The 22,818-nt window shown below is 42.7% G+C and overlaps 1 protein-coding gene and 1 pseudogene across 19 annotated transcripts in view; both read right to left on the bottom strand.

The window, feature by feature from the left end:
* LOC147355818 (immunoglobulin lambda-1 light chain-like) overlaps nucleotides 1-22,818 on the bottom strand; it is a 340,682-nt gene that overhangs the window by 165,578 nt on the left and 152,286 nt on the right. The gene's annotated exons all lie outside the window — the stretch shown is intronic.
* On the bottom strand, nucleotides 9,731-22,620 carry LOC147355824 (uncharacterized; annotated as a pseudogene).

Here is a 22,818-nt window from a genome sequence, read left to right as displayed (position 1 = left end):
AGTCCAACTCTTACATCCATACATGACCACTGGACAAACCATAGCCTTGACTAGACAGACCTTTGTTGGCAAAGTAATGTCTCTGCTTTTTAATATGCTGTCTAGGTTGGTTATAACTTTCCTTCCAAGGAGTAAGCGTCTTTTAATTTCATGGCTGCAGTCACCATCTGTAGTGATTTTGGAGCCCCCCAAAATAAAGTCTGACACTGTTTCTACTGTTTCCCCATCTATTTGCCATGAAGTGATGGGACCGGATGCCATGATCTTCATTTTCTGAATGTTGAGCTTTAAGTCAACTTTTTCACTCTCCTCTTTCATCAAGAAGCTTTTTAGTTCCTCTTCACTTTCTGCCATAAAGGTGGTGTCATCTGCATATCTGAGGTTATTGATATTTCTCCTGGCAATCTTGATTCCAGCTTGTGCTTCTTCCAGCCCAGCGTTTCTCATGATGTACTCTGCATAGAAGTTAAATAAGGAGGGTGACAGTATACAGCCTTGATGTACTCCTTTTCCTATTTGGAACCAGTCTGTTGTTCCATGTCCAGTTCTAACTGTCACTTCCTGACCTGCATACAGGTTTCTCAGAGGCAGGTCAGGTGGTCTGTATTCCCATCTCCTTCAGCATTTCCCACAGTTTATTGTGATCCACACAGTCAAAGGCTTAGGCATAGTCAATAAAGAAGAAATAGATGTTTTTCTGGAACTCTTTTGCTTTTTCGATTATCCAGCAGGTGTTGGTAATTTGTCGTCTGGGCCTCTGCCTTTTCTAAAACCAGCTGGAACATCTGGAAGTTCACAGTTCACGTATTCCCGAAGCCTGGCTTGGAGAATTTTCAGCATTACATTACTAGTGTGTGAGATGAGTGCAATTGTGCAGTAGTTTGAGCATTCTTTGGCCTTGCCTTTCTTTGGGATTGGAATGAAAACTGACCTTTTTCAGTCCTGTGGCCACTGCAGAATTTTCCAAATTTGCTGGCATATTGAGTGCAGCACTTTCACAGCATCATCTTTTAGGATTTGAAATAGCTCAACTGGAATTCCATCACTTCCACTAGCCTTGTTCGTAGTGATGCTTTCTAAGGCCCACTTGACTTCACATTCCAGGATGTCTGGCTCTAGGGGAGTGTGAGTGATCACACTTACTAAGGCACTAATGCTCTCCTCAGAGTCTTTCCAGCTTTTGTCCACTGCCCAGTTTCAAAGCCACTCATATTTTAGGTATTTGTTACAGCAGTGCTCCCCTTCCAAATATAAGTTAGTATAAGTTACCTATTGATGTATAAAATACTATCCCAAACTTATCAGTTTGAACAAGGAACTTTTATTATCTTATGGTTTCCAAGAGTTGGGAATTTGGGATTTAGTTGAGTGGTTTTGACTCAGCTTCTGCGGTCACAATTAGGATGTTAAGATGGATCTCCAGTCATTTGAAGACTTGACTGGGGCTGAGGATCCACGCTATGGTCTGAGAGTTTTTGTCCCCCCCAGATTCATGTTGAAATCCTATCTTCCCAAAGTGGTAGTAGCTGGACTTTTGAGAGGGTTTGGGTCAGGAGTAGAGAGCCTTCTTAAGTGGGATTGTGTGTGTGCATGTGTGTGCTAAGTTGCTTCAGTAGAGTCTGACTCTTCTTGACCCTATGGACCCTTGCCTACCAGGTTCTCCTGTCCGTGAGGAATCTCCAGGCAAGAATACTGGAGTGCATTGCCATGCCCTCCTCCAGGAGATCGTCCTGACCCTGGGATCGAACCTGGATCTCCTGCATTGGCAGGCAGATTCTTTACCATTAGCACCACCAGGAGTTCCTGGGACTTCCCTGGTGGTCCGGTGGTTAAGAATCCGCCCGCCAATTCAGGACACATGGGTTTGATCCCTGGTCTAGGAAGATCCCACATACTGCCGAGCGACTAAGCCCGAAAGCCACAACTACTGAAGCCTGCGTGCCCTAGAGCTTGTGCTCTGCAACAAGAGAACCCACTGCAGTGAGAAGCCCGCATGTCACAAGGAAGTTTCAGGATGACTAGGGCTGTTGTAGGTGCATTACATGTCTCATTCAGTTCAGTTCAGTTGCTCAGTCGTGTCTGACTCTTTGCGACCCCATGGACTGCAGCACGCCAGGCCTCCCTGTCCATCACCAACTCCTGGAGCTTACTCAAACTCATGTCCGTCGAGTCGGTGATGCTCTCATCCTCTGTCATCCTCCTCTCTGCCTGCCTTCAATCTTTCCCAGCATCAGGGTCTTTTCGAATGAGTCAGTTCTTTGCATCAGGTGGCCAGAGTATTGGAATTTCAGATTCAGCATCAGAAGAAAAAAGCCATGACCAACCTAGACAGCATATTAAAAAGTAGAGACATTACTTTGCTGACAAAGGTCCATCTAATCAAACCTGGGATTTTTCCAGTAGTCGTGTATGGATGTGAGAGTTGGACTATAAAGAAAGCTGAGCGCCAAGGAATTGATGCTTTTGAGCTGTGGTGTTGGAGAAGACTCTTGAGTCCGTTGGACTGCAAGGAGATCCAACCAGTCCATCCTAAAGGAGATCAGTCCTGAGTGTTCATTGGAAGGACTGATGCTGAAGCTGAAACTCCAATATTTTGGCCACCTGATAACATGTCTAAGTAACTTTGAAATCATTTAGTCATTTCTGTCAACCCTCTGGTCTTTTGATTGGGATTGGTTTGAATGTCTGTACCAATTTTGAGACATTTAATATCTTAAAAACATTGAGACTGTAAAATTTTAAATAAAATGAAGCATTTTATTTCTTCCAACCAGTCCATCCTAAAGGAGATCAGTCCTGAGTGTTCATTGGAAGGACTGATGTTGAAGCTGAAACTCCAATACTTTGCCCACCTCTTGCGAAGAGTTGACTCATTTGAAAAGACCCTGATGCTGGGAAAGATTTAGGGCAGGAGGAGAAGGGGACGACAGAGCATGAGATGGCTGGATGGCATCACTGACTCGATGGACATGAGTTTGAGTGAGCTCCGGGAGTTGGTGATGGACAGGGCGGCCTGGCTCTGGTGGTTCATGGGGTTGCAAAGCGTCGGACACGACTGAGTGACTGAACTGAACTGAATTTTTTATGTTCTTTCCTCTCCTTTTTAGGAACCACAGTTAAATCTCTGATTTAATTCAGGATTTAACTTGATTGAGGAATATTAGGTGATATTAGTCTCTTCCATAAAAATGTTTCATGGATTTTCCTTGGTAACATTTTAATGGTTTTTCAAAAAGGAAGTTTCTAGTAACACAAATTTTACTTTTTACACAGCAATAAGTCATTAAACTGTGACAACACAAACTGCACTTTCTGGGAAGGTATATATAATGACTTATTGATATGTAAAAGGTGTATATATATATATTTATATATACACACACACACACATATTTGGGGCTTCCCAGGTGGCGCTAGTGGTAAAGAACCCATTGCCAATGCAGGAGATGTAAGAGATGTGGTTTCATAAGAGATGTGGGTTCGATCCCTGGATCAGAAAGATCCCCTGAAGGAGGGCATGGCAACCCACTCCAGTAATCTTGTCTGGAGAATCCCATGGACAGAGGAGCCTAGAGGACTGTAAACCAGAGTCATAAAGAGTTGGACATGACTGAAGTGACTTAGCACATGCACACACACACACATATATATATGTGTGTGTGTATATATATACATATATATATATGTATGTATGTATGAATAGTAGATGTGTATTAGGGCATAAGTCTGACATGTACAGGTTCTGAAAATGAAAACTGTTTTTCATGTTTTAATAAAAACTTCACGAATGATGAAGTTCAGGGAAACATAAAGGGTCCTGAAAGTATGCTTGTCATGTTGTTCCTTGACACAGAACCTATTCCAGTGGTTCTTCATGAGTTGAGCACAGTTCAGTGCTACCTTCAAATACTGTGAAAACATAATTCCCATACTATTGAAAACATAATTATCATATAAATAATGGCACATGCCAAATTTAAGTATCCCATTAAAGTTTCCCAAACCAGGTTGGCAAAGCTGATTCAATAAGGATATAAAGGATAGAAAGAAGTAGGATTTATGTAGTCAGGTATCTTATGTTGAAATAAGCTAGGTAGAGCAGATTGCTGAATTGAGTACAAAGCTGGTTAAAAATCCTAAACTATAATCCTTGAGATTATCTTTTCTACTTCTAATCTGTTTTCTACATGTTATCCTAAATTCACCCATTATACAATACCTGGACCCTAAATCAATTCTGAGACAAATGAAGTCACAAATTCTAATAAGATCAGATGGGACTATTTAAAAACAACCTTGAGACTTCTTTTGTGGTCCAGTGGTTGAGAATCTGTGTTCTAATGCAGGGGATGTGGTTAGATGCCTGGTCAGGAAACTAAGATCCCACATGGCTTGGGGCAAATAAGCCCGCACCACCACTCGGGAGCCACAACTCCTGCAGCAACGAAGACCCAGTGCAGCCAAAATTGAATAAATAAAAAATTAAAAAAACTCTAGTGTGACATTCTAGGGTCATCCAGTTATATTTTGTTGTATCTCCAAATTTTGGATTATATTTTCCTGAAAGATATTTATTAAAAGGTTATTTTAAAAATAGAGTCACAGGAAGTTGCAAAAATAGTACGTAGAGTCCCGTGTACCCTTCATCCAGCTTCCTTCAATGGTGACTTCATGTCTATAGAACATCAAAACCAGGAGATTGATACTGGTACAGTACTGCTAACTAGATCCGGTTTTCACTGTATTTTATACGCATTCATTTGTGTGTGTGTCTGTATGTGCATGCATGTGTACAGTCCTGTGCAATCTTATCCCATGCTTAGATTTGTGTAAGCATTGCCACTATCGAGCTATTCCAGCATAGCTAGGAGACTGCCCCATGCTACTCCTCTATATCAGCACACCTCTCCACCTCTGGCAACCTCAGTGTGGTCTCCACCTCTGCAGTTTTGTCAACAATTTTTACCATGAAAGAAACACATATTTATTGCTGACAATGACAGAAATACAGAAAGATGAAAGAAATGAAATAAACCCTTGGGACTACTTATAGGCCCTGACTACTATCATTTCTAATAAGGCCTTTTTCAGACTTGGATGGTATGTTTGGAGGATGGCACAAAAGAAGTGTTCTTCCCTAGGCCCAGGATTCACACAGATAGTCCTGGAATCCTTCACCCTTGTGGACAGAGCTGCCCACTGAAATGGAACAACTGATGGGTGCACCCTGAGGGCAGAACCTGCCAGTCCAGTGGATATTCATGCCTGAGGCCACTCACTCCATGAACACTCCTGAACTGTGTTGGAGGCAGCCTTCTGGGTGCCAGGGAGGATGCATCAGAGCGGATGGGCAGCAGAGCCTGCCGTGACTGGGTTCTCCTCTAGCAGCACACCTAGCTGCCTCTGCACATCTCTGAGATGAGAGGTCATGATGGTGTTGATTTTCCTGGAGTGCCTTGGTGTGATTCTAGGCACGGAGATGCCAATTTGATAGAGCCTTTGGAAACTAAAGGATTTAAATATTCATTCAACTTTATTAAATTATTATTACCTATCAAACACAAGAGGAATTGAAAGCATTCTACCTTCTTATAACTTATAGTCTATTTGAGAAAAGACACTGGAAAATATATGCACGTATAGGTCGGAAAATATGTCGTAACACATGAGTAAGTGAAGGTAAGTCTCCCTGGGGAGATCAAGGAGAGCTTTCCAGAGGAGGCAAAATCTGAAAGTTGACCTTTGAGAAAGACCAGACAGACATAGTGGGGATGTGGGGAGGGAAGTTAGTCAGATGGTTCTTTCTGGACAAGAGGTCATCCTGCATAAAGGAAAAGTGTTGTCTGATAACTAAACGTGACTTGACTTGACTGGGCCATAAAGTAGGGCTGAGAATTTGGCTCACCGAGGCTGAAAGGACTGAAAATATGTCAGGAGTCTGGATGTGATGTTTTAGCTGGTGTGTATGACATCTGAAGGGGAGCATACTCATAGTTTAGGATAACTGAGGATTGGAGGGGTCTGGACAGAAGAAAAGGCAAAGGGAAGTGGAGCCCCTAGTTCAGAGAGAAAGTGGGACTTTCCTAGGACTGAAGGAAAAGATATTTTCAAGAAGGAAGATGTCAGTACTTTGAACGGATGGGGAGGGGAAGGTTACTTGAAAAGTATGTGTGTGTGTGTGTGTGTGTGTGTTAGTCGCTCAGTCGTGTCAAACTCCTTGTGACCCCCATAGACTGTAGCCCCCCCCCAGGCTCCCCTATCCATGGAAATCTCCAGACAAGAATGTTGGAGTGGGTTGCCATTCTCTTCTCCAGGGGATCTTCCTGACCCAGGGATCAAACCCTGGTCTCCTAAATTGCAGGCAGATTCTTTACCATCTGAGCTACCAGGGAGGCCCACTTGAAAAATGCTCCTATGAAGATGTCAGTGGAAGATCCTTCCTGACATTAGGCAGAGCCCCTCAAGGGGTGATGGGAAGGGAAGTCCTCCTGCAGAGCTGGAGGGGCAAGTGGGAGATCCAAGGTAGAGCAGTAGACCACACCCCCGACCACCCATGGAAGATCCTCCGAGGAGCAAGCAACCCATCTGTGCAAATAACGTTTAAAAAGGACAGGCGGCCAGGTCAGAGAAGCAGGGCAGCCGAGACCTTGTTTATGCACAGGAAGTGGCATTTGGGGCATCGGGCTAGAGGACCAGGCTTCTTGCTGAGGCCAGAGTTAGCAAAAGAGCTTTTGACTTCAGCTCTTTCAATTGCTGCCCTGGCCGGATTGCTGCCTGTACTTTCACCTCAAGAGACTGAAAAACAAAGCAAACCAGCTCAAGTCAAACTGAATTTGCAGCCTAACAGTGGGGCCGCAGGGATCAACAGCCCAGCAGGCCACCCGTGAGTGTTTCTTCACTCTGCAATCCTCTGAAAGCCCTAAATTTACAAGACAAAGAAGATAAACTCCATCTCAGGAGAAGGTAGGGGGTGGGGCCTATAGTCTCCTCAGTTCAGTCGCTCCGCCGCGTTCAACTCTTTGCAACCCCATAGACTGCAGCACGCCAGGCTTCCCTGTCCATCACCAACTCCTGGAGCTTGCTCACCTAGCCGGGGCAAAGCCACAGAAGAGCACGGAGTCCACCACACTGTGAAGCCTGGGCTCTGTTGCTGGGCAGATCACATCTCCCTGTTTAGATTCAACAGGAGTAACACAGGTTGAGCCTCTGTGTTCAGTGCCCTGTCCTTGTAGCTGAGTAACTGACAACTTGTGGGATGGTCACAAAGGGAACAGGCACCCACAGAGAAGCGCACACTGTAAGAAGGCATCCACTCAACACTTCAGCAACAGGAATTAGAATCAATGAGACAAAAGATCAAGATTTAAAGAAGTGTCATGTCTTCTGAGATACAAGGAAGAAGAATGTTAATAAACTGTTAAGAGAATTTTTTTGCATCAAAGGAGATACAATTGTCCTCAGTGCCTTGCGTAGCTTACTCCCTCACCTCCTCAAATATTTGCCCAAACATCATCTTCGTGTGGCCAAGAGACCAGATAATTTAAAATTGTGCCCCCATGCCAATCCTTGTTCCTTTTCACTGCTTTACTTTTATCCATAGCACTTTTCACCTTCTCACATGCTGTACAATTTATCTTTCCAGTCTGTTTCACCCTCTTACAATGAATTCTCTGTGAGGTCACTTGTCGGAGTCCAGCTCTGGCAGCCAGGGAATCAGCCTGAAGAGATGAGCGGTGGTTGGCAGAGAATGATGTAGCCTCTGACTCAAGGTAGGGGACACATGTTTATTTTAAGCATCAGGTCTTTTTTTATATTTTGACAAAAGCATTAGGTCAGAGGTTTTACATTTTCAGTTCCCCCTCACCCAGATTTATTATTTCCTTGTTGTCCTTCAAACAGAGTTCTTGTTTCAGCAATTCTCTCAGAATCGTGTTTACTCGTGATTACATTGTAACTCATGTTTATGCCTGGGCTGTATACCACATTCTTCAGTTTATTTTTTATCTTTTTAAATCTTGTTTGTCCCTAGTATCTTAAGTTCATTATTTCTTAAAAAGGCTTTTAGCTATTTTTAATTATTTTTAAACCAAAGCTCAGCAAACTTTTTTGTCATAAACATTTCCCTCACAAACAGGTCTCAGATAACAACTTTTTCCATGGCCTCAAGCTGTGGCCTACGTGTTCATCTTGGGACATTTTTGTAAAGATCTTTGAACAAATGTCAATGGTTACTTTATAGATTATTTTTTGGGCACAACTGCAGAAGGCTTTGTGCTTTCTCATGTTTTTCTCAAGAACAATAAGCACCTTAGCATTCTTTCCAGCCAACTCAACCAAAGACAGGAAAGAACAAGTCAGAATCACAAGACCTAACTCCTTCATCTTGGGACCGTGCCTGTGGGATGAGGAGAGGGGGTTGGGGCCGTGCCTCCGTTTTGTCAGTAATGTCTAACATGGCTCCTGACATCTCCCCTTTTCTTATTTTTTAGAGCATAAGTATGAAACTCAGTAGATAAAGCTGAAACACTTTGGTTGAGTATTTTGAAAAGGCACGGGGCTATTACACAAATCAGAACCAACAAGCATAAGCACATGGCTGCATTAGTCATTATTGTAAAAAAGGATCTATGGGAAAGATATCCCTCCAGATTTTTAAAAAGGGAATTAGAAAGCCATTGGGAGGAAAAGTCAGACTCCACCTGCTTCATACTCTGAATGTCCTGATGTAGCTTAGAAATATCAATACTAAAATCTGAATGATTTTAAACGCCTAGAATATGGTTCCTAATGTGTTCCCAAGAATGTACGGAACCATTCACTTGTAGAGGGGTAACACACATCCATTTAAATTCAGCATGGCACTTTAAAGACAACTTAATTTTTAAATTTGTAATTTCTTGTCCTATAAGCAGGACTGCTTCTTCTAAAGCATTGACCTTATTTTTAATTTTCATATACATAATTTCCTGTGTAGTAAGAGCTATGGAGACATTTTTGGACAGCTGATCAACAGACGAGGCAGTATGTACTTCTTTTGACAGGGCAACAGCAGAAACCATAACTGAAGCAATTATGGCAATCAAGGCAGTTATTCCCACAATCAGAGCTGCAATAAATCTCTTAGGTCGAGAAATTAAGCCATTAAGTTCAGACAAAGCTTTCAATGCATGATCATCAAACCAGTGTCCCTCTAATTTTACAGGAACCATCAAATACGGTGGTTGTTTTAGAATCATCACAGCCTTATAATTACTATAATCATTCCCATCAACACAATTTGATATAAAACAATTTACACATTCGACATTATAAACAGTTTCTCCTTCAAAAACTCCCAAATCATTCCGATTTCTGGCCAACAAAAAGGCATAAGGAGAATGTATGCAGGCCTGTACAATATATCTTTGTTCATTTAAAGGTCTATGTAAAGTCACAGGTGCCATAGCAGCCAATGTTCTCCATAATTTAGGCTGCATGGGACCTGTTCCATTGAAACTCACTAAAGGAGAAACCCATCCATTAACATGCCACATAGTAATTGCTAAAGGATAGGGGATAAATGAATCATTCTATATAGATCTATAAGGTTCTTCAAAAATCAAGTTTAATCATTGATCTGAAAGATAGGGGCACCCGCATTTGATCAGAGAATGTCTGGTGGCAACAATGGGAATAGATAACTTTAGGGTATACATGCATTCTTTCCAATGAGGAAAGCCAGAAATTTAGCTTATGTTTTCCCAGGCCTGTAGTCCTTCTTCATCAGAATCTGGAGGGGGGAGTGCACAGCTTGGAAAGTCCTTTAAATGAGGGGCTGCCTGTTTTATGGCATATTGTTTTTCTTGCGCCCCCGGCATCAGCAGCTGTAAAGACCAAAAGTCTGTCTTGCCTTTGTTTCTTGGAGAATCAGAAAGCATGCCTTTCAAGGAAGTGTTAACACATCCATTTAAAACTGGAGCTGATCCTTGTAAGGAGGAAGGTATGGCAAAGCAAATAGGTGGATAAACGGACACGCCTGAAAAATTGAAGGGAGCACTGACCACTGTTTTAGCATTATTAGGATAGATGAAAGCCCCGCCCAAAAGATGAATATCATTAACAAAAACATGAATGGGCTCATTCATCTAATCAACAGGCTGAAAAGAAGGTGGATTAGGCAAATAGTCTCAATGAACTTTTTTTGTGCTGGAGGGCCTCGGCTGACAAGCCAACACAGCAAGCATAGCCACAAACATTACCGTAGGAGTGGCCTCATGTCTCCCCCTTTCTATTAGTTTTTCAGCCTGTTGAGTGAGATGTTTCAGCTGGCCCCATGTTGGCACCATGTTGGAGGTAGTTGTTTGAGTACGATGACGGCAACGAGATGTAGCAGAATACGGTTGGACTCGATCAGCATGTCTTTCTTGAAGCACCAGGTGTCTGAAGCGATGTACTAGCGGTGAAGCCTCAGGTGAAGGGTCACTCGCCCTTTGGCTTTTTTTTTTCTACTCTCTCAGGCCTGGACTCGACGAGCTTTTGATCTCTCTATCTTCCCTCAGTCCCGGACTCTAGGACTCCAGGGATCTCAGTGACCTTGGGGGTCTTTGTGATCTTGGAGATCTCATGGGACTGGACGTGTCGAATCAGTCTGTCAGGAATCTAAACAGGAGAAGTGGAATCTTGTGAAAACACACAAGCATACCCTCTCTCACAAGTTAACAGTACATCTGGCCCTTTTTACTCTCTGGTAAGGAGGTCTTTTCACTTGACCAGAGGCCGAGTCGTAGCCCCTGTAGGAATCTAGTGCCTCATCATTGTATTCTGTCCCTGTGTGTCTACGTTTAAATGATTAATTACAAACAAAGCATGATGTAGAACATAATGTGGAGAGGAATATTTAAATTTTCTCTGTCTTAATTTAGCTATCTGAGTTTTTAAAGTCTGATGTGTTTTTTTTACTATGGCTTGGCCTTGGGGATTACAAGTGCATTATATTGCATTTTGTTGAATGCACTATAGAAAATTGTTGACAAAATCTCTTAAAAGCAGCAGAAGTATAAGCTGGGACATTGTCTGTTTTTATCTGTTTAGGGAGTCTTATTTGGGAAAAGCACTGAAACAAGTGTTGAATTACATCTTTTGTTGTTTTACCTGATCTAGCAGAGGCTATAATAACATGAGAAAAGGTATCTACGGTAACATGTACAAAGGACAGTATTTTAAAGGCCGGGGTATGAGTTATGTCTATTTGTCAGAGAGCATTAGGCCTAAGGCCTCGGGGATTTACTGTTAATGGTAGAGATGGATTAGATGTTGGGCAATTTGGACATAACTTAACTATTTGTCTATGCTTTTGAACTGTGGTGTTGGAGAAGACTCTTCAGAGTCCCTTGGACTGCAAGGAGATCCAACCAGTCCATTCTGAAGGAGATCAGCCCTGGGATTTCTTTGGAAGGAATGATGCTAAAGCTGAAACTCCAGTACTTTGGCCACCTCATGTGAAGAGTTGACTCATTGGAAAAGACTCCAATGCTGGGAGGGATTGGGGGAAGGAGGAAAAGGGGACGACAGAGGATGAGATGGCTGGATGGCATTGCTGACTCGATGGACGTGAGTGTGAGTGTGAATGAACTCCTGGAGTTGGTGATGGACAGGGAGGCCTGGCGTACTGTGATTCATGGGGTCGCAAAGAGTCGGACACGACTGAGCAACTGAACTGAACTATTTGTCTAGCTGTCTCCCTAGGGATTTGAAACTCATATCTTAAACCAGTTGTATTTTGATGGTGAATTTTGTGAGAATTTTTGGCCTTGTCAATCTTTTTATGTAAGTTTAAAGCAATTACTATAGTTAACGTATCTGCCAAAGCATTTTTTTTTATGTAAAGCACCGGGCAAGCTGAAATGGGCTCTAATATGTCCCACAAAATATTTTTTATTTCTATGTTTAATTTCTTTTTGTAAATCAAATAACAAGGAGAAGATGGTAGTCTTATTTTCCGGAATATTAGCAGTCTCAATATGAGGAAACAACCCTACAATATATCAGGAGTCAGTCAAAAGATTGAAGTTATGGTCTCTTAAAGGTTGAAAAGCCCAAATAACTGTTCTTAACTCAGCTCTTTGGGCAGATGTCTCTTCAGTTACCTGAACATGGTGTTAGGTAGGTAGAATAGGGAAAAGGAGTCCAAAATGGCGGTGGCTAAAAGACAAGGGAGGTCCAAGGACCAGAGTGAAGGCTTTAGGCAGAACAAACAGCACTCCTGGCTAAGCCCAATTTGCATAGGGCAGGCCCAGGTGGAGGAAAAAGCATATAAAAGGAGGAGCCAAAGCGCTTTCTCACGGACTCTCTCTCCCGCCTGCGTGCGCTCTTTTCTCTCTCTCTCACTCTCTCTCCTGCTATCTTCTAAATAAAATAGAGCTGTAACACTGATTTGCCTAAGAGCTGTAGCACGGTTTGTCCAAGACCTGAGAGCGCCGAGGGCTTTAATGTCCATTGCTCCAAATCTTTGTTGTGACGAGACAAAGAACGGGGGAACATACACTTGCATGACAATGGGATTTTCCATTAAAAATTGTGACCGTTTTACCATTAGAGGAACCATCTGTGAAAACTAAAGTTGCCCCCTCCAAAGGTTGAATAGAAAATTTTTTTGGAAAAATCACAGAATGTGTTTTTAAAAAATGTAAAAGGGGGCTTGAGGGCAAATGAAACAAAATTTGACCCCTGAAATCTATCAGGGCAATTTGTCAATCATCACTATTTTGTAAAAGAAATTGTAGTTGATCATTATGAAATGGAATCACTATATTTGTTACTTCTTTTTATAAAAGTTTTACACTTTTTTTTTTTTACCTTTTATAATTAATTGTGTCACCAAGCTGGGATAAGACAAAACTATTTTTTGAGGGGTCACTGATGGAGCCATTCTAATGGGCCTTTTTGTCACAAGCATCCTATAGGTGTATGTTTTGTGGCGAGAATAATTAAATCCCATCTTCTGATAATATTAATCTTAATTAACTGATCATGTAAAGCCTCATTCACTTTAACAAGAACTAACTGCCTCACTAGTCAATTTTTTTTTTAGAACCGGGATCAGGATCGCCCTTTAAGCAATCAAACAAGGGCTTTAAATCTGTAGTAGTCAGTCTTAAATGTGGGCATATTCAATTAATATCCCCTAATAATTTTTGGAAATCATTTAAAGTTAGTAAAGGATCTCTCTGTAGCTGTAAAGGGCATGACTCACAGTATGGGTATTTAACACCCTCCCTAAATAAGAAAAAGGAGGATTTACTTGTATCTTATCTGGAGCTATCTTTAAACTCCAGTTTTTTAAGGCCTTAATTAATTTAGATAAGATTTGTTGTAACAAGGCTCTATCCTTATGGGCAGCCAAAATATCATCCATATAATGTATCAAATATAGATCTTTATACTTTTTTTTAACATTTTGTACAGCTTGATCCACAAATTTTTGACACAAGGTGGGGCTATTTTTTATTTTCTGAGGCAAAAACTTTCATTGAAACCCTATAAAGGGCTGTTTAAAATGAGCTGAAGGGAGACTGAAAGCTAACATTTTACAATCTTGAACAGCCAGGGGGATGGTAAAGAAACAATCTTGTAGATCTATAATTATCACGTTGTATTTAAAGAACACAGTTACTGGGGAATGGAGACCTGGCTGCAGGGTCCCCATGTCTTCCATCGTTGTGTTTATAGCTCTCAAATCTTGTAACAATTTCCATTTTTTTGGATTTTTTTTTTAATGACAAAAATAGGAGTATTTCAGGGGCTATTAGAAGGCTCTATATGGCCGGCTGCTAGTTGTTTTATAACGAAATCTTTAGCTGTCTGTAGCCTTTTAGCTGTTAAAGGCCATTGTTCCACCCATACCGGATCATCAGATTTTTAGGTAAAAGGGTCGGCAGTAAGAGCAACAGCCTCTAGGATAAATTTGCATATCTCAAACCTTCTCTATTTTTGTTAGGAACCGTTTCTAATGGAGAAACAATTTCTTGTTGATCTTTACCAAGCCCCTTGTCAAGATTATACCTCATTTGTAGCACTTCGTTAGTAACGTTTTTATCTGGGCTGTATAAAAGCATTTTCATCTGAGATAATATATCTCTCCCCCATAAAGAAAAAGGTAGTGAAGGAATCACATATGGACGAAAGGTGTCTTGTGCCCCCTTCTCATCTGACCTTGTCAAAATTTGTGGGCTTTTAGCAACCGAGGGCACTGACCCTATTCCTACCAAGTCAGCATTGGTCAAATGTGTCAGCCAGGACGAGGGCCAATCTTTTTTAGTAATATAAGAGACATCTGTTCCAGTATCCAACAGCCCTGACGTGATATTTTCTTGAATTAAAAGATCTTTTAAAGGCCTTGAAGCTGTAATTTTTTGTACCCAAAAGGCTAGATCACTAGATCTAAATCTTTTGAGGCTCCTAGCTTGAGAAGTCAAGGTTTTTCCTGTCTGATAATAAGGTAAAAGCAAAAGCTGTGTTATTTTTTGACCTTTATTAAATTTGTAGTTTTGGCAGGCAGTGAGATCAAAACTTTAATTTCTCCAGTATAATCAGAATCTACTACATCAGGCACCACTGAAATTTCTTGAAGGGAAAGCAAGCTACGCCCCAGCACAAGTCTTACAATGTCCTCAGGAAGGGGGCCAGCCACTCCCATTGGAATCGAGTAACGTCAGGGGTTAATACTGTTGTGGTGGCAGAACTGAGGTCTAGTCCTGCGCTACCTGGGGTTGTTTTGAGGAATTCTGAGACGGAATAAAGGGATTTAACGCGACTGCCCCTGTTGTTGTCTGGGGTCGGGGCTGTCCCTGTTGCCCATTTCCCTGAAACTGGGAAAAATTACTTTTTGTATTTGGGGAGTGAGTGTAATCTCATCTTTATGGAATTTAGATCTGCAGTCTTTTGCCCAGTGATATCTCTTTTGGCATCAGGCCAAGGTGTCTTTGGAGGGTTGGTTTTAGTCTGTACTGGCACGGCTTGTTGTCTCTGCTTGGCAGGACATTGTCGGCAAAAATGCCCCATTTGGCCACAAGAGAAACACTTTTTATTTGTAGAATCGTTTTCATTAGGGTTAATCTTTTTTCTCATTGCCTGAATAACTTGGGCAGCAGTTTTTCCTCTCAAGGCTGTGGCTAAGGCAACCCCCTGCATAAAGGAAGTTTTTATTTTTTGGCAGGTCTGTATGTAAGTCCAAAGATTTTTTTTACTTTTAACAGGTCTAAGCAATGTCTGACAGGTAGAATTGGCATTTCATAAGTCAATTGTTTAAGAACTATCTCTGTTGGCTCGGTACTCTTAATAATTTTTTTTTACAGCAGTTTTTAATCTGGCCACAAAGTCTTTATATCTCTCATCAGGTCTCTCATATTACTCAAAGTGGATAACTTTTCATCTGAAGGGGGCGAAGATTTTCATGTCAAGATACCTATGGCCATAATCTGATTAAGTGTTTCTTTAGACAACCTTGTTTGGGCTATATTAGATTTGTATTTTCCATGTCTTTTTAATGTCACAGATCCCACTGTCTTGAGCTGTGTATCATTAGAGGTTTTGTTTTCCGCTGACTGTAGTCATATTTTGTCGACCACAGGAGGAACTCTCCTCCAGGAAGGCAAGCCTTTGTAACCGTTTTCCAATCATATGGTGTCATCTGTCTTTTAGCCCAGGCATGTAGAAGGGTGGGTGTATAGGGGGAGGTGGAGCCATAATCACGACAAGCTTGTTTAAGCTCTTTTAGTAGCTTATAAGGGACCGGTTCCAGTTTTTTTCTTTTTCGCTTCCCCCTTCTGTTTTGGTAAAGACTACTGGAAAGGCCATAGAGAGTTTCAAATCCCCCTGTTGTTTCGCTTTGTTTTTTTTAGCCTGGGTGAGACCTCCCTGAGGGTTTTTTTTTTTTTTTTTTTCAAAGAGCAGCTCTGTATATTGTGTATGTATCTGTTTCAAAAGCTCCTTTGTTTCCAAAAACTTTTTATCTTCCTCAGCCTCTGGCAGTCTGTTTCAAGAGCTCCTTTGTTTCAGAAAACTCTATCTTTTTCAGCCTCAGGCAATGTTCTGGGAGGCTTTGGGGGCAAAGTGGGGGAGCTCCTGGGCCCTGGGAGGCGCAAACAGAGGCTGCGGTGATTGCCTTAAATCAGAAAGTGATGGATAAGTTTTTAAAGGTTTGTGTAGAGGAGGAGGGGCCTCACTAGGGTGCCCAGCTGCAGCATCCTGCAAGTCTTCCCCCTCCTCCGGAGGTAGAGCACAGTCTCCCTCCTTTTCTTCGTCAATGGCAGAAAACATGATCTGTGCAGAAGGTGGAGACCCAGCATCCACCGCTGTAGCCTCTCCCATAGGCTGTCTAACAGCCTCATGTCGAAGGTCCAGGACGTCCCTAATCATATTCTACAGAGCAAAAGCATCTACAGGAATCTTTTTTGGCTCATGTAAAGTATAAAACAAATGTAACTGATCTCTAACCTTAGTCCAGGTTTTAGATTTACAGTGCCCTCTCAGGAAACCATGGGCATTGTTCTTGGACAAAAATTAGAAATTTAGACAGTCTTCCTTTGCTTACCTTAATGCCTCTATGGGCTAACATGTGAAGTAATATTTCAATAAACATTTGTCTATTTTTGGATGTAGAGAGACCCATTTTTCTAGAGAATATTTTAATTTTTTTTGTACCCTCTTCACCCTGTCTAAACTTCAGAGGGGTGCCAGCCACCCACAGGTACAATCCTAACCGCTCCGGGTTGCAGTCACGAAGTTACTTACTCTTCAGATGGCCCACGTTGGGCACCACTTGTCGGAGTCCAGCTCTGGCAGCCAGGGAATCAGCCTGAAGGGATGAGCAGTGTTGGCAGAGAATGATGTAGCCTCTGACTCAAGGTAGGGGACACATGTTTATTTTAAGCATCAGGTCTTTTTTTATATTTTGACAAAAGCATTAGGTCAGAGGTTTTACATTTTCAGCTCCCCCTCACCCAGATTTATTATCTCCTTGTTGTCCTTCAAACAGAGTTCTTGTTTCAGCGATTCTCTCAGAATCGTGTTTACTCGTGATTACATTGTAACTCATGTTTATGCCTGGGCTGTATACCACATTCTTCAGTTTATTTTTTATCTTTTTAAATCCTGTTTGTCCCTAGTATATTAAGCTCACTATTTCCTAAAAAGGCTTTTAGCTATTTTTAATTATTCCTAAACCCTAAACTCAGCAAACTTCTTTTGTCATAAACATTTCCCTCACAAACAGGTCTCAGATAACAGTTTTTTCCATTGCCTCAAGCTGTGGCCTACATGTTCATCTTGGGACATTTTTTGTAAAGATCTTTGAACAAATGTCAATGGTTACTTATAGATTATTTTTTGGGCACAACTGCAGAAGGCTTTGTGCTTTCTCATGTTTTTCTCAAGAACAATAAGCACCTTAGCATTCTTTCCAGCCAACTCAACTGAAGAAAGGAAAGAACAAGTCAGAATCACAAGACCTAACTCCTTCATTTTGGGACCGTGCCTGCGGGATGAAGAGAGGGGTTGGGGCCGTGCCTCCATTTTGTCAGTAATGTCTAACATGGCTCCCGACAGTCACTTGTCTGTATCCTCAGCACCCAGAAAGTGGCCCAACTCATAGTGGGCATGGAATCAATACTTGTTGAGCTAGATCAGCATGAAGAAGTACAAGGGATATGGGGATTAAGGATAAGGAATTAACCTACAGATTTATAATCTAAAAAAGCAGGACAAACTGTAAAGAGGAAGGAAGGAAGGTAGAAAGGGGGAGAGAGAGGAAAGGAAGAAGAGAAGGAAGGAAGAAAGTGTCAACTACAAATTGGCACTTACCAAGAGCGTTGCCACCAACCGAACAACAAAGGCGTTTGCCATCAGCCTCCACGGAGACCGAACCCTGTGTATAGATGGAGACCCTCAACAACCCCCGAAGCAGTTCAGGGTGGAGTGAGGCACTCCGTGCTCCAGGGAATCTGGTGGGACAGGTCTTTAGATAGTTGGATGTTTTTAGGAACAGATTTTATGATCTCAATCCTTGCATCTCCTCGTATCTAGAGAGGCACTAACTCCCTTCATGGTGACATCAGATCCTCATGACTAACAAAAAGCCTTTTGTAAAACGAGTGCTTCATGGTATTGAACTTGCCCTTCACCAAAACCTTATAATTGACCTTGCCCCACTGCCACTCTGGTGGCTCAGATGGTAATGCGTCTGCCCACAATGCGGGAGACCTGGGTTCGATTCCTGGGTCGGGAAGATCCCCTGGAAAAGGAAATGGCAATCCACTCCAGCACTCTTGCCTGGAAAATCCCATGGACGGAGGAGCCTGATAGGCTACAGTCCATGGGGTCGCAAAGAGTCGGACACGACTGAGCAACTTCACTTTCACCACTGCCGCTTTGGAGCAGTCTCTCAGAGCTATCAGAGATGCCGCCTCCCGGGCTGCAGTCCTCATTTTGCCCCAAATAAAACTTAACTCACAACTCTCAAGTTGTGCATCTTTTTTTTAGACAACAAAAGGAAGAATAAAATACCATATTGTGTCAACCTGGATTTGTAATAACAAATGACACTGATGGAGTGAGGTGCTAGGGACTGGGCACTGGGAGTGGAACCAAAAGGACTGAGAGTTCAGTTCAGTTCAGTTCAGTTGCTCAGTTGTGTCCAACTCTTTGCGACCCCATGAACCTCAGCACGCCATGCTTCCCTGAGCATCACCAACTCCCAGACTCCACCCAAACCCATGTCCATTGAGTCAGTGATGCCATCCTACCATCTCATCCTCTGTCGTCCCCTTCTCCTCCCGCCTTCCATCTTTCCCAGCATCAGGGTCTTTTCCAATGAGTCAACTCTTCGCATCAGGTGGCCAAAGTATTGGAGTTTCAGCTTTAACATCAGTCCTTCCAATGAACACCCAGGACTGATCTCCTTTAGGATGGACTGGTTGGATCTCCTTGCAGTCCAAGGGACTCTCAAGGGTCTTCTCCAACACCACAGTTCAAAAGCATCAATTCTTCAGCTTTCTTTATAGACAATATACTTAAGCTTTAAACATTGCTGAACAAATTTAAAAGTACTGAAATTCAAAGATTTTATTATGTGACCATAAAGGACTTAAATGAAAAGTAAATAATAGAAAGCTTTCTGGAAAACTAACCTCAAAGTATATGAAAATTTAGAAGAATCAGGAAAAAACCCACAAATTTAGAAAATATTTTGAATTAGTTAAAAATGTAAGCAAATTGTATTGTTATGTATATTATGGACTATAGTTAAAGCAGTGCTTATAATATACACCTGTAAGGGTTTATTAGATAAGAATGGAGGTCTAAAATCAATCATCTTAGCCTCTGTCAGTGAGTCAGTTCAGTTGCTCAGTTGTGTCTAACTTTTTGCGACCCCATGGACTGCAGCATGCCAGGCTTCTCTGTCCACCACCAACTCTCGGATCTTACTCAAACTCATGTCCATTGACTCGGTGATGCCATCCAACTATCTCATCCTCTGTCATCCCCTTCTCCTCCTGCCTTCCATCTTTCCCAGCATCAGGGTCTTTTCAAATGAGTCAGTTCTTAGCATCAGTGGCCGAAGTATTGGAGTTTCAGCTTCAGCATCAGTCCTTCCGATGAATATTCAGAACTGATTTCCTTTAGGATGGACTGGTTGGATCTCCTTGTAGTCCAAGGGACTCTCAAGAGTCTTCTCCAACACCACAGCTCAAAAGCATCAGTTCTTCGGCACTCAGCTTTCTTTATAGTCCAACTCTCACATCCACACATGACCACTGGAAAAACCATACCCTTGACTAGACGGACCTTTGTTGACAAAGTAATGTCTCTGCTTTTTTAATATGCTGTCTAGGTTGGTCGTAACTTTCCTTCCAAGGAGTAAGCGTCTTTTAATTTCATGGCTGCAATCACCATCTACAGTGATTTTGGAGCCCCCAAAAATAACGTCTGACACTGTTTCCACTGTTGCCACAGTGCTTAGTGGTTTCTTTTTCTTTATTTTTAAAATGTTCTGGCTGTGCCCCATTGGTTGTGGGATCTTAGTTTCCCAACCAGGGATTGTACCTGGGCTCCTGCAGTAAAAGCACCTAGTCGCAACCACTGGACCAACAGGGAGTTCCTTATGGTCAGTTCAGTTCAGTTGCTCAGCCATGTCTGGCTCTTTGCGACCCCATGGACTGCAGCACACCAGGTTCCCTGTCCATCACCAACTCCCAGAGCTTGCTCAAACTCACATCCATTGAATCCGTGATGCCATCCAACCATCTCATCATCTCTCGTCTCCTTCTCCTCCTGCCCTTGATCTTGCCCAGAATCAGAGTCTTTTCTAATGAGTCAGTTCTTCACATCAGGTGGCCAAGGTACTGGAATTTCAGCTTCAGCATCAATCCTTCCAATAAGTATTCAGGACTGATTTCCTTTCGATTGACTGGTTTGATCTCCTTACAGTCCAAGGGACTCTCAAGGGTCTTCTCCAACACCACAGTTCAAAAGCATCAATTCTTCAGCTTTCTTTATAGACAATATACTTAAGCTTTAAACATTGCTGAACAAATTTAAAAGTACTGAAATTCAAAGATTTTATTATGTGACCATAAAGGACTTAAATGAAAAGTAAATAATAGAAAGCTTTCTGGAAAACTAACCTCAAAGTATATGAAAATTTAAAAGAATCAGGAAAAAAACACAAATTTAGAAAATATTTTGAATTAATTAAAAATGTAAGCAAATTGTATTGTTATGTATATTATGGACTATAGTTAAAGCAGTGCTTATAATATACACCTGTAAGGGTTTATTAGATAAGAACAGAGGTCTAAAATCATTCGTCTTAGCCTTTGTCAGTGAGTCAGTTCAGTTGCTCAGTTGTGTCTTAACGTTTTTCGACCCCATGGACTGCAGCATGCCAGGCTTCTCTGTCCACCACCAACTCTCGGATCTTGCTCAAACTCATGTCCATTGACTCGGTGATGCCATCCAACTATCTCATCCTCTGTCATCCCCTTCTCCTCCCGCCTTCCATCTTCCCCAGCATCAGGGTCTTTTCAAATGAATCAGTTCTTAGCATCAGTGGCCAAAGTATTGGAGTTTCAGCTTCAGCATCAGTCCTTCCGATGAATATTCAGGACCGATTTTCTTTAGGATGGACTGGTTGGATCTCCTTGTAGTCTAAGGGACTCTCAAGAGTCTTCTCCAACACCACAGTTCAAAAGCATCAATTCTTGAGCGCTCAGCTTTCTTTATAGCCCAACTCTCACATCCATACACGACCATGGGAAAAACCATAGCCTTGACTATATGGACATTCGTTGGCAAAGTAATGCCTCTGCTTTTTAATATGCTATCTAGGTTGGTCATAGTGTTTCTTCCTAGGAGCAAGCACCTTTTAATTTCATGGCTGCAATCACCATCTGCAGTGATTTTGGAGCCCAAGAAAATGAAATCTCTCACTATTTCCATTGTTTCCCCATCTATTTCCCATGAAGTGATGGGACCAGATGCCATGATATTCGTTTTCTGAATGTTGAGTTTTAAACCAACTTTTTCACTCTCCTCTTTGACTTTCATCAAGAGGCTCTTTAGTTCTTCTTCGCTTTCTGACACAAGGGTGGTGTCATCTGCACATCTGAGGTTATTGATATTTCTCCTGGAAATCTTGATTCCAGCTTGTGCTTCCTCCAGCCCAGCGTTTCTCATGATGTACTCTGCGTATAAGATAAATAAGCAGGGTGACAATATACAGCCTTGTCATAGTCCTTTCCCAGTTCCGATCCAGTCTGTTGTTCCATGGGGCTACCCACTCCTGTATTCTTGTGTTTCCCCTGTGGCTCACCTGGTAAAGAATCTGCCTGCAATGTGGGAGACCTGGGTTTGATCCCTGGGTTGGGAAGATCTCCTGGAGAAGGGAAAGGCTACCCACTCCAGTATTCTGGCCTGGAGAACTCCATGCACTATACAGCCCATGGGGTCGCAAAGAGTTGGGCACGACTGAGCGACTTTCATTTTCACTTTCACTGTTGTTCCATGTCTGGTTCTAACTATAGGTTCTTGACCTGCATACGGATTTCTCAGGGAGGGCACAGGGGCGATTTAGGTCTCCCTTCCCTGTGGGTCTGGAGCGCTGTGTTAGTACTACTGCAATATGTAGCAGAGTAATAGTCAGCCTTGTCCTCAGCCTGTAGCCGAGATTAGCAGGAGCCCTGCCTTCACCGAGGTGTCTTTGGATCCAAAGAAGTGGCTGGGGACCCTGGAACCCTGGTGCTTATTGGAGTCTGAGTAACAATACAGGGGTACCAGGGAGGACTCCCTGGCTTCTGCTGGTACCAGTTTATGTAGTAGCTGCCAACATTGTAGCCACTGCTCAGGGTGCCGGTGAGTTTGGCTGATGCTCCCAGAGACGCAGAGAGGGTGGCTGGCTGAGTCAGCACAGGCTGGGAGAGGGAACCTGCAGACACAGACACAGAGGAGATGGGGCAGGAGCTGCAGGAAAGGTTCCCAGAGTCTGCACGCCAGGGGCTGATGAGGCTGGGACTGAGCCCTGGTGCCCGGGGCCTGCCTACCTGTGCAGAGAGAGAGGAACATGAGCAGGAGAGGAGTCCAGGCCATGGTGCTCAGAGCTTCCTGGTTCCCACAGTGGGGCTGGGCTGCCCCAGGCCTCCTGTTCTCCCCCAGCCTCTGCCAGAGGAGGGCTGCTATGCAAATGAGGTCCACCCAGGGCCCGCCCAGCCCCTCCCTGAGTCCTGCTGCTGGAGCTCAGCTCACAGCCCAGACTCAGGGGGTGGAGGGGAGTTCCCTCTTGGGAGG

The sequence above is a fragment of the Bos grunniens genome, chromosome 17, assembly GCF_055505025.1.
Source record: "Bos grunniens cultivar Pamir isolate PY7600 chromosome 17, Bosgru_T2T1.0, whole genome shotgun sequence".
Lineage (NCBI taxonomy): Eukaryota > Metazoa > Chordata > Mammalia > Artiodactyla > Bovidae > Bos > Bos grunniens.
The sequence above is the reverse complement of the archived record's forward strand: the minus strand, read 5'-3'. Positions and strand labels throughout refer to the sequence as shown.